This window comes from Pseudophryne corroboree, chromosome 3 (genome assembly GCF_028390025.1).
Source record: "Pseudophryne corroboree isolate aPseCor3 chromosome 3, aPseCor3.hap2, whole genome shotgun sequence".
NCBI lineage: Eukaryota > Metazoa > Chordata > Amphibia > Anura > Myobatrachidae > Pseudophryne > Pseudophryne corroboree.
Window position 1 is genome coordinate 515,974,814 of NC_086446.1, and position 21,663 is coordinate 515,996,476.

At 39.2% G+C, this 21,663-nt stretch overlaps 1 non-coding gene across 1 annotated transcript; it reads right to left on the bottom strand.

Annotated features, from left to right (window-relative positions):
- Positions 1-562: 562 nt before the first annotated feature.
- LOC134899737 (U2 spliceosomal RNA) lies at positions 563-755 on the bottom strand. Its single transcript, XR_010173353.1, has one exon. It is a non-coding gene; the product is annotated as a U2 spliceosomal RNA (small nuclear RNA).
- Positions 756-21,663: the final 20,908 nt, after the last annotated feature.

Below are 21,663 nucleotides of genomic sequence, written 5' to 3' on the forward strand. Positions count from 1 at the left end.
GTGCACACCACCTGATCGGAAAAGCTTTACTTTTGTGCCCTGTCTCCTGCGGAGCCGCTATTCCCCATGGTCCTTTCAGGAACCCCAGCATCCACTAGGACGATAGAGAAATATATATATTTCCAAACAAGAAAGGGTCGAAAAGCCAAACTGCAGGATGATAATAGTAAGTTATGAATTTAGGAATTGATTTCGAAGTGGGGATGTTTGTTCGCACTCAGTTAGCATTCAGGAATTAGGCCTACGTAGTCCTCACATCCACATGGCCCCCAGCATTTAAATTTGCCTTGGATAGAAGGAGGGAATTCAATGGAGACAAGAAGTAGACACAAAACAAGACTCCACACAGTAGTTTTCAGGTGCTTTTATTAATCCATTGTAGCATTTTGCAAGGAACAGCAACGCTTGAATACAATTTTGCAACAGTGTATTCAAGCGTTGCTGTTCCTTGCAAAATCCCCCAAAGTCAAGGAGTTTAGCAATGCTGCAAGACCTCTACAAATGCAAACCCTAGGAAAAAGCAATGACGTTGTCAAAAGTCTGTTTTTGGAAGACAGAATAGGAAAGGTGCACCGGTCACGGAGGTACTGCAATACCGGGTCAATGCGTGGAGTGGACAGAGCAAGCTCTTCTTCCATCTCCCTGTTCTAAAAATCCATTTAATATATGGCCCCAGATAGGGGGCGTATCAGATATTAAACTGATAAGAACAGATTTTTTTTTTTTTTAAACCATTAGGTTTGCTTAAGATCAATCCAAATTACCCTGGTCATATCTCGATAATGCCCTTCAGAACCATGAACTTAAAGCATGTCATCATTCTGTTCTTTATTTTTTAATATACGAAAGCCAAATTGTACAAAGATCCGGTAATACCGTATCCCTACAAATTACATAGAAAGTTTATATTTCCACCAGATGTTTCCATTTTTTCGATTTCCATATGCCTTCAGTATCATCTAAACCATCTTCTTTCCTCTGATCGCACATATAACAAAAATACAGTTTGTCGAGAACCATACTGACAGTCCTTTACTTGGAAGTTTTCCTTCTTAAAGATACACAAATTCCTTGTGTCCCACACCTCTTTCACACAAGTAATTAATAACCATAGTAATTTTCCCTTCATTTTACCACACGCCCCTAACCCAAATAAGACAATTTCTAATGACATAGCAGGTATCCCTGTTAATTCTTTGCACAAGGGTTCCAAACTCTTCCACACACCCTGAGCTACTCCACATTCCCAGAATATATGAGATATATTTTCCCTCCCATAGCATCTTTCCTGAGGGCATTTTTCAGATCTTACTAAATATCTCCCTTTTAACCACTCTCTGACAGGTAAGGCTCTGTGTAAGCTAAGCCACACCATGTCTTTTTGTTTGTTAGTCATTCCATCTGTCTGTAAGTTCCCCCACACTTTAACAGCCTGCTTCTGAGTTAAAAGATCAATGTTTACAGTCCCCTCATCTTTCCTGATGAACGCTTTAATTTTCTTTTTTTGCTGTAATTCTATTTTACTAGCATTTTCTAGTTTAAATTTCCTCAGGAAAAACAACATCCTTTCGTACCACTGAGGACACACAAAAGAAACAGGCCTCCTTAAATCATAATCACACCACTTTAGTTTCCCAAAAATACTTCCAGCTACATATTTTGCCATAAAGGCTGCCATATTACCTTTCCCAAAATTTTTTAGTATTGTCATAAAATTAAAACCCGAGAAAAATTAAATATCTGGGAATTTGAAACACCCTTTCTGACGTGACTTTAGAACAATTTCCCTTTTCCATTTTTCCATTTTGGAGTTCCAAAAAAAGAGAAAAAGGGCCCTATTAATCTTTCTTAAACATATTCCAGACGGCGGGAAAATATTTGACAAAAAAAGTAAAAGTGGCAAAATAATTGCCTTAATTACCAAAATTCTTTCACTAAAGGACATTTCTCTCAGCTTCCAGAAACTCAGTTTCCTCTCAATCTTCTTCTGTACATCTATCCAGTTTTCTCGACCACTCAAGTTCTTATCAAATTTTTCACCCAATATTTTTATACTGCCTTCAGTCTTTTTTTATTTCTCCATCTACAAAATCATTGGCCCTCATTCCGAGTTGTTCGCTCGGTATTTTTCATCGCATCGCAGTGAGAATTCTCTTAGTGCGCATGCGTAATGTTCGCACTGCGCATGCGTCAAGTAACTTTACTAAGAAGAAAGTAATTTTACTCACGGCTTTTTCGTCGCTCCGGAGAACGCATTGTGATTGACAGGAAATGGGTGTTACTGGGCGGATGTACGGCGTTTTAGGGGCGTGTGGCAGGAAACGCTACCGTTTCCGGAAAAAACGCAGGCGTGTCTGGAGAAACGGTGGGAGTGCTTGGGCGAACGCTGGGTGTGTTTATGACGTCAGCCGGGACCGAAAAGCACTGAATTGATCGCACAGGCAGAGTAAGTCTGGAGTTACTCAGAAACTGCTAACTCGGTTTTGATCGCAATATTGCGAATACATCGGTCGCACATTTAAGATGTTTAGATTCACTCCCAGTAGGCGGCGGCTTAGCGTGTGTAACTCTGCTATAATCGCCTTGCGAGCGAACAACTCGGAATGAGGGCCATTATCTCTCCCAAAACATTTAATTTCACTTTTTTGCCAATTAATTTTAATGTCAGATGCCCCACAGAACATAGATAAGCACATCGTAGCCCTCTTGACTGCTCTTTCTGATTCACACACAAAAAAACCCACATGTCATCCATATAGCTTAAAACTTTGATGACTTTTCCACCACTACCTGGTACTAGGAAGCCTTTCATAACCTTGCTTTCCTGACTAAAACTTAATAATGGCTCTATAGCACAAATAAAAACAAGTGGAGAGAGGGCACACCCTTACCTCACTCCTGATCTCACTTTGACCATGTTACTTAAAATACCATTAACCAAAAGAAACTTCCATCACCTTCATAAAGACTAATCACTAACAAATTCTACAGGGAACTCCATTTTAAACAGGACCTGGAATAGAAAGACAGGGGATAACCTATCGTATGCTTTTTCAAAATCTACTGAAAATAACATCAAAGATTGCCTCCTCCTCACAATCCCATAGTATGTCCCTTAATAAAACTAAATTATCCTCCATCCCTCTATTTGGCACTCCACATACCTGATCTTCCTGCACTACCTGCTCTATAACAACCCTCATCCTAAAGAAAATTAATTTTGCAAAGATTTTATAATCCACATTTAGTAATGTGATCGGTCTCCAATTCTTAAGGTCTCTCCTATCCCCTTTTTTAAAGATTAACACCACCACACCTTCCATCATTGTTTCAGCTAGAGTTGCATGTTTCCACATATATTTGCATACATCAATGATATCATTACCAGTTTGTTCCCCAAAACATATAGAAAACTCCACAGGTAGGCCATCTTTCCCTGGTGTTTTATGTTTTGACATTGCATTTACCACCATTTTCACCTCCTCGTGTTTTATTTCATTCACCAGTGTCAAATACTGTGACAGAGGCAACATTCTAAAGGCCTAACAGCTATATATATGTACTACGGGATAGTACGTATATTATGCATACACATAATAATCACAATATCAAAGGTGACCTCATATTCACCATTATAGTCTAAAAGCATAAGAGAATCAATTTTGTTTCTAGCTAAATGAGAAAGCATATTCATATCAACTTTATACACACTAAGAGGAACAAAACAACTTTGTTGGCTAGTATCAAGTCCACGTACGCACATCTGAAGTCCAGTTTAATTCCTAATAAGGAATACCCCCACACACAACTTTAAACAATGGAAAATTAGGAAAATAGTATTCTTTATTATAATCAAGGACACATGGTTAAAAGCACGCGTCAGCCTCATCACGAGGATGTATTGGCTAAATATCTCTTTGTTGTCTTTGCCAATTGTCCTAATATTGCATAACACTGTACTCAAGATGCATGAAATCATATGGGAGGGTTATAAGAATGGGGCGTAACTGTATGTTATAAAAATCATTGTATTGGCATGTTTCTGGGTTGATTCATTTTGACCCAGGGAGAGAGAATGTGGTCTCTCAACCTGTATATGGGCGTGGTCCTTAAAAATAAATATTCACTTGCTTTTCTAAATCTGACTTCCATACAGTCATTTACTTAACATTAACTCTAACAACAACAACATGGTTAAAGTAGTATTTAACCTCCTCATATACTTTATTTTCCACAGCATTTAACACCTCTTCTACCAATCCATCATCTCTCACTTTATCTGCATATAAGGTCTCATAGTATTTGACAATAGTGCCCCTCACTTCCACACCTTTAACCTCCACACCTTGCTCATTTAAAAGTATATCCATATCCCTTTTGACCATGCTTTTCTTAAAGAAGAATCTGGTGCATTTCTCATCTTTCTCTAATTTATCTATTTTTGCTCTATATATGATGTCTTTGCCTTTCTCATAAAGCATCTTATTTAACTCCTTCCGTGCATCTTTAATTTCATTGCAAATGTCAAATCCATTATCCCTCAGTTTATACAGGGACTCTAACCGGGCAATGCATTCCTTATAAGTTTGTTTTTTCCTCATTGCTAATTTATATCCCCTTTTTTAAAGAATTTCTGGCACATTCCCTTAACCCATTCCCACCACAAAACAACATTTAGGTAATCCCCTTTTTTTCCCACCCAAACCTTATATAGTTCCACAAAGGCTTTTTTAATTTCTTCATTCTCCAAGACAGTAATATTAAGTTTCCACAAACCTTTCCCACACAGCATATTTATATTAATTCCCAAATCACATCTAATACATTCATGGTCCGAAAACCCTACTCCCCTCTAACTATAATTACACACCTCCCATCCCTTGGACACAAAGCAATAATCTAATCTGGAATGAATCCCCCCTCTATCAGTGTGATAGCTATTCGGCACAGGGGTAACCCTGCAAGCCGCTACCACATCAATTCATTGAAAGTCACTTACTAATTGTACAGGGAAAAATTTTAATCAATCAGTTTGGCATTTTAGTTTACAAGTTAGATCCCCCACAACTATTAATGGGCTTTTACCTGGTAGAAAAAAAATTAATTTTCTCAAAAAAAGGTTTCCTTTCTGCTCTATTAACAGTGGCATAAATATTCACCAGCCTAAATACATGACTTTTATATTTAGGTGTCACCAGAATACACCTGCCCAATTCTATCACTACATAGTTAGCCACTATAATATCTTTATTTTTACTTAAAATCCCAATCCCATCATTTTTATTCCTTTGAGACATTGACCAAACAGCTGTACCATATGGCCACTCAGCCTGAGGTGGAGCCTCAGTGAGCCCACAATCCTGCACACATTATATCCCCTTCATTTACATATAGCTGTTGTAATACTGCAGCCCTTCTACCCCTGGATTTAAACATCCTTAAGGGCCCTACACACTGGCCGATCCGCCGCCGAGCTGCCCGGAGGCGGATACGGCCGACGAGCGACCCGGCGGCGGGGGGGAGTGAAGTTTCTTCACTCCCCCCGTCACGCGGCTCCATTGAAGTGCAGGCAAATATGGACGAGATCGTCCATATTGGCCTGCATGCACAGCCGACGGGAGACCAGCGATGAACGAGAGCGGGGCCGCGCATCGTTCACCACTGGAGCCTCCACACTGAAAGATATGAATGAGTTCTCGTTCATTTATGAACGAGATCGTTCATATCTTTCAAACAAATCGGCCAGTGTGTAGGGCCTATTACAGTCAAGGATGAAACCCTAAAGAAACCCATTATGGAGCAGTAGTAGTGACCTCCCACTCACCCTCAGACAGACACAGGTTCAAAAGTTCACCTGCAGCTGCACCTAGGCACTGGTTTCTTCCCAGCACACCCACACCTGCAGTAATCACCAGCTGATTAGGGCCGGTCAAAAGGTCAGAGCTGAGTGACCACTTAATTAACCCTTTAGTGGAAAGTACAAATTTACCTTTCCTCCGCTTTAGCCTGTGCATTGAATACAAATAAAAAGACACATTGTAGAAAACAAAATTCTGCAACAAAATAACACTGTACAATCCTGTTACTTTCACAGGATTGTTACTAATTGTGGCAGCCATTAGCTGTAACCAGCATCCTAAAAAATAACACAAATATATAGGCTTTACCTCAGCCAAAAATATAAATAAAAAATAATGATACATTCCTGTATCCAGAACAGTAGATAAAAATGTAGAACTGCTGTTTCTCATATAAAAAATAAATAAGAATTGGTCAGTCAGACCCTGCAAGAAAAATATTAGTAAAGGAAAACTTAAATATTTCAGCTTGAAAAAGAAATAAAATTATCATAACCCTTAATGTCAGGGCAAGAAAACCAAACAAAATAGAGAAAACAACATTACTTAATGTATGGCAGTACAGTAACTGGTGTAGCAGATGAGCCATGAAATTTCATGAGGTGAAGTTTTGGCCTCCATTGTTGAAACTTATATTTTAAGTCAATACTGCACTTGACAGGTTTCAGCTGACGCCTGAACTTGCGCCAGAGTGATGAGCCTTTGGTCCATCGTCCCGGCGCAGTCCTCCGTCCCCTAAAAAATCAATGGGGTCGGTGCACTATAGTCTATAGCAAAGGTTCTCAAACTCAGTCCTCAGGACCCCACACAGTGCATGTTTTGCAGGTCTCCTCACAGAATCACAAGTGAAATAATTAGCTCCACCTGTGGAGCTTTTAAAATGTGTCAGTGAGTAATTAATACACCTGTGCACCTGTTGGGTTACCTACAAAACATGCACTGTGTGGGGTTCTGAGGACCGAGTTTGAGAACCACTGGTCTATAGGGCTCATAGTAGGTACATCCATAGAACTGAGCAGGGAATAAGGGTTAGGTGAAATAGGTAACAAGTCAAAATCTTCCTGAATGCAATGTTTTTTTATTACTTTTAGGCCCTTCATCATACTTGCCTACCTGACCCTCTCCATGAGGGAGAAAATGCTCTGTTCCTGGACTTTCCTGATAATGTATGATTGCCATCACCTGTGGTGAAACACCTTTCTTATCAATTAACTAGCTCGAGAAAAGAGGGGGGTGGATGACCAAAAGACGGTCATCTACCAAAGAAGGCTTACTTTGTGGCGCACTCTTTTTTATCTAAAAATATGTATTAATTATAGAATTAAAACTTAACATTTATTAATTATTTATATAAAATATTGTGATCAAGATCAGACATAAACAACAAAAATATATAAATTGGTCAGTATTGACCTGTTAGTCACTGTTGTACGTATTTATAAACAGTAAAGATTCCTTTTTATATATAACCACACTTATACTGTAACAGTGAATAATATAGAACAAAAAGTGAAAATATAATATCAAATAATTTTTATCGGGTTGTTATTCATTCTAAGATATCCTTCCAAGAGATTCATTGGGTCTCTATTAAATAACCCGATTAGCGGTACTCGTAACCTCAACTGAAGCACTTATCCTTTAAGAAAAGAAAAACAATGTCCTCTAAGAAGGCAGGAGTAGTGGGTATTAATTAAAACACAATTAGTGTTAATTACCAACACACCTTGATGCCTTAGAGTATTAATCAAAATCATTAGGTTTCAATGCAGCATCATAGATGTAAATACATCATAACCATTATTCTCAAAGTGTATAAACATTTGTTAATATGGACATTGTGCCCTTTTTAACCTATATATGCTTTTTGACAATAATATGCACACATATATCGCGGTGGTGGATGATTGATCATCATAAATGTGAGTATAAAATAGTCGTCATTCCCAAAGTGTATAGACATTAATCAGTATGGACATCATGTCCTTTCTAAGTCTGTTTCTCAATCTGTATGTACTTTTGTGACAATAATGTACAAACATGTATCACTGTGCTAGATAGTTGATCATAGAAACCAGGGGCTGGTTTGTGTGAGTGCCAGTCAGATCACTCGCCAAAATGCTAAGGATACTTAAATATTTGCCAACATGCACGCTGTTCCCCTTTCTCTCTATGTCTAGGCATGTGTGTGCTAAATCCCTGATTAAATCAGGCTGTATGCGTACAGTGCAAAAAAGGAAACAAACAGATCATTAATCCACAAAGCATACATTTTGATGACATGAACCAAAATCTGGACATTCATCATGTATCCATGTACTTGCGCATAACATAATCACCATAGATATAAAAGGAAAATATATAGTTATCACTTTGAGAAGGTAAAGATATCCCTATCTCAATACTTTTGCCTATATATATTCAATCCCTGATTTAATCAGGTAATGCATGTACAGCACAGGAAAAACCTATAAATCAGTGATCCACAAGTTATACATTCTGGTAACATAAACTCAAATCTGGACACTTTTTATGTATCCATGAATATGTGCATGCCACAATCAAAGGAGCAGATATATAATAGTATCGCTTTGAGAAGGTAAAGACGTCCCAGCAGCTGTAGGTCAGTTACCCTTTCTACTGTCGTCCCATGTGCAATGATGCAGTAAATGGGAACGATGAGAGTTCGGGTAACACCTGTTGCAAAGTTTATATTTTCACGAGATGTTTCCATTTTTTAAATTTCCATATGCCCTCAGCATCATCTAAACCATCTCCTTTCCTCTTATCCCACGTTTTCAGTGGGACTAGTATATCGGAAGTATAGTGAGGGTCAGGAACACTAATACAGTTTAACAATCATTTATTTACAATATCATTGACAATAATTGAAATATACTTATCCACGTTCCTTAAACCACTTAACTGACGATTTTTCCCTTCAAAAGCGTTAACATTGTTTTTTAAACTTTATTTTATTTAATAAAGTTGAAAAGGTATTTTTTTAAATATTTAAACATTATATTATGCACATCTTCAGGACGGATCTCCACGTCAAAAACGGGGGGTCAGGGTGGGACAGCGCAGTTGCATGAAATCTGATCATGCCAGTTGAGTGGTTAAGGCAGTTATACAGGATAATCAGAGTCCTAGCATAAGGTGTAGTCCCAGGGAGCCTCCTGTCGCTGCGTAGTGCCTAGGTCTTGTCAGTTAAAGGAACCCTGATGCCAATCTCAGGTCTCAATGGAGGCTGCCATCAGTCTGACGTGACCCTCTATTTAACCCAGAATTCTGAGAGGTGGTCAAGGGATCATATCTCCATACACATGTCATTGGAGTCCCTGGTCACTTGTACAATATTGTGAAATCTAGTGTTGTATTGAATTCTAACGTAGGACAAATAGCCTTTTACCTTTTGCGTATTTTAGATGTTTAGGCCACTTTATCAAAGGTAAACATCTATTTGTTGACCACGAATAGACCTATTGTCTGGCCTATTATGTAAGCTAAAAAGGAGAACAATTTCTTATTAACATACTATAAAGAACAAACAGCTTGTTCCTACAAAGATGGAAAATGAAAGTCTTACAACACAAATACAGTATATGGCTATGTGTACACATTTTATACATAGAAGACAAATAGCTGTAGGTCAGAAATAAATACTGTTACACCACATATAGCAAAATTACAGTTTGTCGAGAACCATACTGACACAGTCCTTTACTTGGAAGTTTTCCTTCTTAAAGATATACAAATTCCTTGTGTCCCACAGCACCTCTTTCACACAAGTAATTAACAAATATAGTAATCTTCCCTTAATTTTACCACACGCCCCTAACCCAAATAAGACAATTTCTAATGACATAGCAGGTATCCCTGTTAATTCTTTGCACAAGGGTTCCAAACTCTTCCACACACCCTGAGCTACTCCACATTCCCAGAATATATGAGATATATTTTCCCTCCCATAGCATCTTTCAACAAGGGCATTTTTCAGATCTTACTAAATCCCTCCCTTTTAACCACTCTCTGACAGGTAAGGCTCTGTGTAAGCTTAGCCCCACCATGTCTTTTTGTTTGTTAGTCATTCCATCTGTCTGTAAGTTCCTCCACACTTTAACAGCCTGCTTCTGAGTTAAAAGATAAATGTTTACAGTCCCCTCATCTTTCCTGACGAACTCTATTTTCTTTTTTTGCTGTAATTCTATTTTACTAGCATTTTCTAGTTTAAATTTCCTCAGGAAAAACAACATCCTTTCATACCACTAAGGACACACAAAAGAAACAGGCCTCCTTAAATCATAATCACACCACTTTAGTTTCCAAAATATACTTCCAGCTACATATCTTGCCATAAAGGCTGCCATACTACCTTTCCCTAAAATTTTTATTATTGTCATAACAAAATTAAAACCCAAGAAAAATTCAATATCTGGAAATTTGAAACCCCCTTTCTGACGTGACTTTAGAACAATTTCCCTTTTAACTTTTTCCATTTTGGAGTTCCAAAAAAAGAGAAAAAGGGCCCTATTAATCTTTCTTAAACATATTCCAGATGGCGGGAAAATATTTGACACAAAAAGTAAAAGTGGCAAAATAATTGCCTTAATTACCAAAATTCTTCCACTATATGACATTTCTCTCAGCTCCCAGTACGGGCGGGAAAGTGCTAAAGTTCCTGTAGCACTGACTGACCAAACTGAAGGTCGTCAGCAGCCAAGGTGTCAAACTTGTAAAACTTAGCAAACGTGTTTGCCCCTGACCAAGTAGCTGCTCTGCAAATTTTCAACGCCGAGACACCCCGGGCAGCCGCCCAGGAAGAAACCACTTTCCTTGTAGAGTGGGCCTTTACCGAACTCGGTAACGGCAATCCTGCCATGGAATTAGCGTGTTGAATGGTACCTCTGATCCAGCGCACAATAGTCTGCTTAGAAGCAGGACCCCCAATCTTAGGAAGAAACCACAGGAAGAAACCACTTTCCTTGTAGAGTGGGCCTTTACCGAACTCGGTAACGGCAATCCTGCCATGGAATTAGCGTGTTGAATGGTTCCTCTGATCCAGCGCACAATAGTCTGCTTAGAAGCAGGACCCCCAATCTTATTGGGGTCATAGAGGACAAACAAAATTTTGTTTTCCTTATCCGAGCCATTTTTGCAACATAAGTCCTCAACGCTCTGACGACATCCAAGGACTTTGAAATGGCTGAGGTGTCAGAAGCCACTTGCACCACCACAGGTTGGTTGATATGGAAAGAAGACACAACCTTTGGAAGAAAATGCTGACGCGTCTGCAGTTCAGCTCTATCTTCATGAAAAACAAATAAGGACTCTTGTGTGACAGAGCCGCTAATTTAGACACTCGTCTGCCTGAAGCCAAGGCCAACAGCATGACCACTTTCCAAGTGAGAAACTTCAACTCTACCTCTTGCAGAGGCTCAAAGCAGTCCGATTTAAGGAACAGCAACATCACATTTAAGATCCCATGGCACCGCAGGAGGCACAAAGGGAGGTTGGATGCGCAGAACCCCAATCACAAACGTCTGGACCTCAGGAAGGGAAGCCAACTGTTTCTGGAAAAAAATGGACAAGGCCGAAATTTGGACCTTGATAGACCCTAATCTCAAGCCAGCATCCACACCCTCCTGTAGAAATAGGAGAAGACGTCCTAATTGAAAACTCCACCGCAGGAGACTTATTGGATTACATATTTTCTCCAAATACGATGGTAATGTTTGGACATTACCCTTTTCCTGGCCAGAATAAGTGTGTGAATGACTTTATTGGGAATACCCTTACGGGCTAGGATCTGGCGCTCAACAGCCAAGCCGTCAAACGTAGCCGCGGTAAGTCTTGATAAACTAATGGCCCCTGCTGAAGCAGGTCCTCGCGAAGAGGAAGAGGTCGAGGATCTTCCAGTAGTAACTCCTGAAGATCTGGATACCAAGCCCTCCTTGGCCAGTCTGGAGCAATGAGAATTGCTTGAACCCTTGTTCTTCTGATGACCTTGAGAACTTTTGGTATTAGTTGAAGTGGAGGGAACAGATACACCGACTGAAACACCCACTGGATCACCAGTGCATCTACTGCTATTGCTTGTGGGTCCCTCGACCTGGAACAATATTTCTGAAGCTTCTTGTTGAGACGTGATGCCATCATATCTACTTGAGGAACGCCCCAACGACTTGCTACCTCCGCAAAGACCTCTGGATGGAGGCCCCATTCTTCTGGATGGAGATCGTATCTGCTGGGGAAGTCTGCTTCCCAGTTGTCTACTCCCAGAATGAAAATTGCCGATAGAGCTTTTGCACGTCTTTCTGCCCAGAGGAGTATTTTTGTCACCTCCGCCATTGCCGCTCTGCTTTTTGTTCCGCCCTGACGGTTTATGTAAGCTACTGCCGTTACATTGTCTAACTGGATCTGTATGGGACGACCTTGAAGAAGGTGTGCCGCTTGATGAAGGCTGTTGTACACAGCTCTCAATTCCAGAATGTTTATGTGAAGGAGTACTTCTTGACTTGACCATCTTCTTTGGAAGCTTTCCCCTTGCGTGACTGCTCCCCAACCTCAGAGGCTTGCATCCGTGGTCACCAGGATCCAAGTCTGAGTAAAATTCTGGCTTTTGTAGACATGATTATCCCCCGTGCATGTGTAGGTGCGATCCTGACCACTTGTCCAGTAGGTCCCATTGGAACACCCTGGCGTGGAATCGGCCAAATTGTAGAGCCTCGTAGGCCGCTACCATCTTCCCCAGCAGGCTTGATGCACTGATGAAACGATATGCGTGCTGGTTTCAAAACTTGTTTGATCATCCTCTGGATCTCTAGAGCCTTTTCCACCAGTAGGAATACTTTCTATGCTTCTGTGTCTAATATCATTCCCAAAAATGATAACCTCATTGTGGGTTCCAATTGTGATTTTGGAAGGTTTATTATCCAACCGTGCTGTTGAAGCACTGTCAGGGAAAGAGCAATGTTCTGCACTAGTTTCTCCCTGGATATTGCTTTTATGAGGAGATCGTCCAAGTATGGGATTACATTGACTCCTTTCTTGCGAAGAAGAACCATCATCTTCGCCATCACCTTGGTGAATACTCTCGGAGCCATGGAGAGCCCGAAAGGCAATGTTTGGAACTGGTAGTGGCAGTCCTGCACTGCAAACTTCAGGTATGCCTGATGCGGACAGTAGATGGGAACATGTAAATAAGCATCTTTGATGTCCATTGACACCAGAAATTCCTTTTCCTCCAAGCTGGAGATCACCGCTCTCAGGGATTCCATCTTGAATTTGAACCTTTTCAAATAGAGGTTCAGAGTCTTTAGGTTTAAAATCGGCTGTTTGTTCTTTATAGTATGTTAATAAGAAATTGTTCTCCTTTTTAGCTTACATAATAGGCCAGACAATAGGTATATTCTTGGTCAACAAATAGATGTTTACCTTTGATAAAGTGGCCTAGACATCTAAAATACGCAAAAGGTAAAAGACTATTTGTCCTACATTAGAATTCAATACAACAATAGATTTCACAATATTGTACAAGTGACCAGGGACTCCAATGACTACAAACAGGCTTGAATAAAACCCTTTTTCCTATTGTGACACAGGAACTAAGGAAATTATGTTGTCTTGACATAATTTCTGTATTGCGTTCAGCACTTTTGTTCTGTCCTGAACAGAAGCTGGTAAGGCTGATTTGAAAAATCTACAAAAACAAAAACAGCGCTTCCATAGATTCGTGTATAATTTATTTACACATACATATTATAAAATCAAGCTAAAAATCACAATACCGGCCAGTATTTATTTAAACTACACATATGTCTATACAGAAAGACAATAAACTTGCATGACCACATAAATATAATTAGTGCGTCAATATGGCAACTTTTCAGTGAACAAATGTATCCAAATTCGTAAGTGCATTAGTCCCGATGTTAATAAGGCTCATGTATTTTTAGAATTGTTGCAAATAGCAAAGATCAGTGCACTGATATTAAAGCAAGGATTAGTCAAGCTGTGTTAGTATGTTATTTAGCAATTTTGTTGCATTTGCTTTGCAGAAAACAGCAGTGCTACACGGCTTGTCATAAACGGCTTTGTTATCACCTGATTAGCAAGTCCTTTGATTAGACAGCTGTAGAACTTTCTCCCGAATCCTGGTGCTTTTAAACCTTACACGGTGCCATATCTGGAGTGTCCAATTCAGGGGTTGTTAATGTAGATTACACGTGCTGTATAAAGATAGCCGGTACCGGACCAAAATGACGTCTTATGCGTTTCTCCGCCTACAGCGCATCGGCGGCTTCCTCCGAGATGATAAGAACGTGAGTCTCTGTGCCCGCATTTAAATAGCGTGCTTTCTAGCTTCCTGCACCCTGTGTCTGCTCTCCAAGCCTCATTTCGAGCCAGACCGCGGGTGCTTGCGCAATGATTACAGATGACGTGTATTGGTCATATGTCCGCTTTCCAAGCCTCGTTCTCATATTGAGACGTCAATTACATCCTCCTCAAATGGATACATTATGCATTCCACATATTTTTTCTAAATGCAGTGCATATTTAACATCATTGTAACTTCATTATAACTAATTACTACTCTGCATTATTCAACAGGTTTGGATTTATGACACAGAGACACAGTTATATCAATTTAAACTATACTATTCAATAAAGATTACAATAATATTTAATAAAACACATTACCATTGCAAGCATTTATTAATACATTTATGCATCCATGTATTAGCGCCGGCTTCAAATTAAAAGCCATACATTATATACATGCGCCGACACATAAATGTATCAAAAGATGTTGAAAAATATATATAAATAAATACAGTCAACAGTCAGGTGCACGCTAATTCTTATTCCATTTTGCAAAGAGGAAAGATAAAGAAATACATATGTATATACATGCATACATTTATACATATACATACATACATACATACATATATAGCCCTACATACATTTTGTATATGCGTACTTATATAACGGCAGAAATAATACCCAAAAATCATACATCATTATTATAGTTTAGCTTTTTTATTCCAAATACAAATCTTATACTTCATATATCTGGAATGTTCCCATTATAATCCTTATTAGCTATTTCAAACCTTTACACATGCATACAGTGGAGATCGAAAGTTTGGGCACCCAGGCAAAAATTCATTTTAATGTGCAAAAAGAAGCCAAGGAAAGATGGAAAAATCTCCAAAAGGCATCAAATTACAGATTAGACATTCTTATAACATGTCAAAAAAAGTTTGATTTTATTTCCATCATTTACACTATCAAAAGAACAGAAAACAAAAAATGACATCTGCAAAAGTTTGGGCACCCTGCAGAGTTAATACCTTCTACTGCCCCCTCTGGACAGCTGAGACCTGGCAGTGTCATGGATTGTTCTCAATCATCATCTGGAAAGACCAGGTGATGTCAATCTCAAAGGTTTTAAAAGCCCAGACTCATCTGACCTTGCTCCAACAATCAGCACCATGGGTTCCACTAAGCAGTTGTGTAGAACACTGAAACTGAGAATAGTTGACGCTCACAAAGCAGGAGAAGGCTATAAGAAGCTAGCAAAGCGTTATCAGATGCCCATATCCTCTGTTCAGAATGTAATTAAGAAATGGCAGTCATCAGGAACAGTGGAAGTTAAAGCAAGATCTGGAAGACCAAGAAAAATATCAGACAGAACAGCTAGCAGGATTGTGAGAAAAGCAAGTCAAAATCCACGTTTGACTGCCCGATCCCTCCAGGAAGATCTGGCAGACACTGGAGTTGTGGTACACTATTCCACTATAAAGAGATACTTGTACAAATATGGTCTTAATGGAAGTGTCATCAGAAGAAAACCTCTTCTACATCCTCACCACAAAAATTAGCGTTTGAAGTTTGCAAATGAACATATAGACAAGCCTGATGCATTTTGGAATAAAGTTCTGTGGACCGATGAGGTTAAAATAGAACTTTTTGGCCGGAATGAGCAAAGGTACGTTTGGAGAAGGAAGGGCACAGAATTTAATGAAAAGAACCTCTGTCCAACTATTAAGCATGGGGGTGGATCAATCATGCTTTGTGGTTGTATTGCAGCCAGTGGCACAGGGAACATTTCACGAGTAGAAGGAAAAATGGATTCAATAAGATTCCAGCAAATTTTGGATGCTAACTTGATGCCATCTGTGAAAAAGCTGAAGTTAAAGAGAGGCTGGCTTCTACAAATGGATAATGATCCTAAACACACCTCAAAATCCACAGTGGATTACATTAAGAGGCGTAAACTGAAGGTTTTGCCATGGCCTTCACAATCTCCTGACCTCAATATAATTGAAAATCTATGGATAGACCTTAAAAGAGCAGTGCGTCACAAACAGCCCAGGAATCTCAAAGAACTGGAAGACTTTTGTAAGGAAGAATGGGTGAAGATACCTCAAACAAGAATTGAAAGACTCTTGGCTGGCTACAAAAAGCGTTTACAAGCTGTGATACTTGCCAAAAGGGGCAGTACAAGGCATTAACTCTGCAGGGTGCCCAAACTTTTACAGACGCCATTTTTTGTTTTCTGTCATCTTGAAAGTGTAAATGATGGAAATAAAATCAAACTTTTTTTGACATGTTATAAGAATGTCTAATCTGTAATTTGATGCCTTTTGGAGATTTTTCCATCTTTCCTTGGCTTCTTTTTGCACATTAAAATTAATTTTTGCCTGGGGTGCCCAAACTTTCGATCCCCACTGTACATGTATTTAGAAGAATAAGAAGAGAGGCGAAAGAATACAGACATAAGGGCAGTCCAGAATTCTCTATTCTCCCGCCCCCCAAATATAGACACAAATCCAAGTTACAACATACCACATTCCCGAATGGCAACAAGTATAGCTCATAACAATGGAAAATAGAGAGAGGAGGAATCATGAGATGTACAAAGGGAGGAGATGAGGAAACGAGATATCCCAAGTTTTTTCAAAATAAATAGGATATTGGTAGTGGCAGAGGAACTTCACATATTTGATTTTACATCATTATGTATCCAACATACTTAAGTCCCTAAACATTATTCAGCTCAACTGTATCGTTAAGCCCCCCAGGTGTTAGGGTACCCAGTACATATATCCAATATGCTTCTTGTTTGCACAGTTGTTTAAATCTATCCCCTCCCCCCCCCCCCCGTTTGGTTATTCCTATTTGTTCTATTGCCTTCACCGTTACTATAGCCATACTCTGTTTCTGACAACTAGAGATATGGGATGATAGGGGATGTAGTTTTAAACCCTTTTGGATGTTTCTTCGATGTTCGGAAAATCGTACATGAAGCGTACGAATTGTCCAACCTACGTACTGCTTACCACAGCCACAGGTGATCAGGTAAATTACAAAGACTGACTTACAGTTCAGAAATTTTTTAATCAAAAATGTTTCTCTGTTCGTATACGAACGGAAATCCGTACTTTTTCTAGGGGAGTACTTACAGGTCGTACATTCAAGTCTCCCACATTTATGAAATCCGACTGGTTTCTCTGATAACCAGGTGTTCTTACATGAGTTAGACACAGTGGGGTTCACAAAATGGCTTTGTTCCAATCTTGACTTTAAATTTTCCGATTTTCTGAAGATTACCCTTCCCTCTAAGTTCATTTTATCTTTCAATAAATTATCCATACAGAGTATGGAGGTATTCTTCTTTATGATCTTTTTAATTTCACTTGCATAGCTATTGAACTGGGTGACAAAAAATGCTGATTCTAATTCTACATCTTTCTTTTTAAATTCTGAACAAATAACATCCTGTCGGGGCTCTAAAAGTTTAGCTCTTTCCATCTTTTCTACCTCCACATTTGCTTTTAGTAGTAGATCTTTAGGATAGCCCTGTTTTTCAAAGGAGGTTAACATATCGGTCGCTTGCTGTCTATAGGTAGCTTCTGTGGAACAATTTCTCTTAAGTCTGACCAGCTGGCTCTTTGGAATATTGTTCTTCCAACTTCTTAAGTGTGAACTATTTTCGACTAAGTGTCGACTGGTTTTATATACGTTTCCGTAGCAAGACAATTGTCTTTCACTTTAAGTGTGATATCCAGAAAATTAATAGTGACCGTGCTATAGGAACAAGTGAATTTTAAACCAAACAAATTTTGATTTAAACTTAAAGTGAAAGCATGCAGTGAAGATAAATCCCCATCCCAAATCCAAAATAAATAATCTATATATCTACCATAGAGGACCAGGCTCTCCCCGAGTTCCGCGCCCCAAACATGTCGCTCCTCCAGGAGCCCCATATAGAGGTTCGCGAAACTCGGGGCGCACCTGGTCTCCATGGCAGTCCCCCGTGTTTGTAAATAAATAGAAGAATCAAACGTGAAATAATTATGAGTGAGAATGAATCTAGTTGATTCTAATATAAAGCCAGTGAGTGTTTCTGTTATATTTTTATCATTTTTCAAATAATGTTCTATTGCTTGAATACCTAGCTCGTGCGGAATATTGAATACAGTGATTCTACATCGTATGTTACCAGGTAATACCCTGGCTTCCACACCACTTGATTTATCATATTTAAAAAGCCCTTTGCATCTTTAATATATGATTTAAGCTGACCTACATATCCTTGTAAATAGTGATCAACAAAAAATGAAAGATTATTAGTGAGGGAACCCACACCCGAAATAATAGGTCACCCAGGGGGAGTGACAAGTGACTTGTGAATTTTGGGCAAATAATAAAATGTGGGGATAACTGGGTGAGTGCAAAAAAGAAAATTCATAGTATCCTTGGAGATGGCTCCTGACTGTAGTCCATCATCCAATAAATCCTTTAATTGACTTTGGAAAAGGGCGGTGGGATTGCCTGTGAGCTTCTTATAGAATCCTTCATCACTTAGCTGTCTCAGTGATTCCTTCACATAATCCATAGTGTCTAGGATGACAATCCCACTGCCCTTATCCGCAGGCTTAATCACAATATTTTTATCAGCATATAGACATTTAATCGACCTCCTCTCTCCAGAAGTGAGATTATCCCTAAAATGTTTCTCATCTGCCTTTTCACACATTGTTCTAAAATGGCCCTTTCTATTGCAGTGGGTAGAAGTTTGATTTATTTCTAAATAGATTTTGGTCATATATTTTGACTATCCACCTCTTGCTCTGACTCATTTGTTAATGATTCTGAAATATTGATGGTTTCCCTATCGTCCTTATCTAGGACTATGGCCATACCATAAATTTTGTTATATTTCATGGTTTTCAGCGCGAAATATCGCTTACGGCAGAGAGTTCTTACAAAGCGATTCAAATCAATAAACAAATTGAAAAGATTCGGTTTTGTCACCGGGGCAAAATTCAAACCCCTCTCCAAGAGTTTTTTCTCATCAATTGTGAGTTCCTTGGAAGAGAGATTGAATACTCCCTTCTTCTCACCACCTATCTGACACATGGATTCTTTGTTTTTGTTTCTCCTCCCTCCTCTGACTCCTCGTCGTCTCTTATTCTTCCTCGTTTTTGTGGGCCCTTTGGGGTTTCCTTGTACCACCTGTTTGGGGGGCGTGTCCCTAAAAAAGACTGATTTACAGGGGAATTCTCAAGTTCCTCATCACCCTCTAGTTCCCTCCTATTTTGCCTACTGTTTCTTCTCATCTTATTAAACTCATAATTAGGAGAATTATAATATGTTAGGGGCTCATATCTATTTCGGTATGATACCCCATGTTGGCTTTGATCACTGTAGCTATGGTTCCTTTTCCTATCATTACCTTGATTTGTACGGTAATGAGATGTCTGTCTATTACAATTTATCTCCTAATCTCTATTCCTTTCTCGAAACTGGACACTTTTCTTTTTCTTAATATAAGGAGTTCCAGGATCATTGAATCTATTGCTATTCCTACAGGTCCTATTGAAATTGTGGACTTCTCCCCTTGCATAATCTTGTTGGTCTCTGTCTAATTTGTGTTCCTTCCGAGTTATAATTTCTTGCTCTGATTCCTCAATCTTCCTATTTACCTTAGCATCTCTTTCTTTAAAATCTGTACTTCCCTCAAATGCTTTTAATAATGTATGAGTTTTTTCAATCTCATCTTGTAATTGTGTCACTTGCTCCTCCCTATATCGAATAAGGAGTTTCATGAGATTTTTAGAACACATATCTAAGATACCATTCCAATCATCTGAGAATTTTTTATCATCTTTAACAGCTGAGGATTTTAATATTCTTAATCCCTGGGGTACTAGATTACCGTCCAGATACTTCTGTAGGGTAATCTGGTCCCACCAATGCCTTGTCTCTGCAATACAGAGATTCTCCAATTTATTAAATAACCTATGCATATCTGTTTTATCTTCCAAACACCCTTCTGTATTAGAAAGAGTTTTCCCTTTAAGATATTGATTTCTTCTCTCCATCCTATCAGCGATACACCTGAGTGTCAACATGGCCCTGCCAGACAAAAGCAGCCTGATATGAATAGACTAGTTTACACACAAAGAAAAAATAATTCGGCGCATAATGATCTTGGCAAAGCTATTTAAAAAAAAAAATTAATTTATAGCAATGGTATAATTTATAATATTCAAATGATACACGGTTCTTTCAGCTGCTGCAATATAGGGGCTATTCAAACTCCAATTTACGACACACTACAAAAACAAAAACAGCGCTTCCATAGATTCGTGTATAATTTATTTACACATACATATTATAAAATCAAGCTAAAAATCACAATACCGGCCAGTATTAATTTAAACTACACATATGTCTATACAGAAAGACAATAAACTTGCATGACCACATAAATATAATTAGTGCGTCAATATGGCAACTTTTCAGTGAACAAATGTATCCAAATTCGTAAGTGCATTAGTCCCGATGTTAATAAGGCTCATGGATTGTTGCAAATAGCAAAGATCAGTGCACTGATATTAAAGCAAGGATTAGTCAAGCTGTGTTAGTATGTTATTTAGCAATTTTGTTGCATTTGCTTTGCAGAAAACAGCAGTGCTACACGGCTTGTCATAAACGGCTTTGTTATCTCCTGATTAGCAAGTCCTTTGATTAGACAGCTGAAGACTTTCTCCCGGCTCCTGGTGCTTTTAAACCTTACACGGTGCCATATTTGAAGTGTCCAATTCAGGGGTTGTTGAAAAATCGACATGGGGAAGGTCTTGAAATTCCAATTTCTACCCTTGGGATACTATCTGTAATACCCAAGGATCCAGATCTGAGTGAATCCAGACCTGGCTGAAAAACCGTAGACGTTCCCCCACCCGATCGTACGTCCGCAGGGGAGCCCCAGCGTCATGCTGAGGTTTTAGCAGAAGTAGCTGTTGACTTCTGCTCCTGCGAGCCTGATGGTGTTGTAGATTTTTTACCTCTTCATGTGAAGAAGGGGGTACCCTTTGCCTTTTTGGACTTGTTGGGCCGAAAGGACTGCATCGTATGAGAATGAAATCCTTTCCTAGGTGGAGCAGCTGCTGAGGGCAGAAATGCTGACTTGCCTGATGTAGTTGTTGAAATCATGGCATCCAGCTTGTCTCCAAAGAGGGCCTCTCCATTGTAAGGGAGCGCCTCAATATTCTTTTTTGATTCCGCATCAGCATTCCATTGGCGGATCCATAGCGCCCTGCGGCCTGAAATCGCCATAGCAGAGAATCTTGAACTCAGCAACCCAATATCCTTCATAGCTTCAACTAAGTAACCTGCAGCATCTTTGATATGTCCGAGAGTTAGGACTATTTCATCCCTGTCAACTGTATCTATGTTAACAAGCAAGTTGTCAGACCGTTTTTCCACAGCGTTACCCACCCACGAA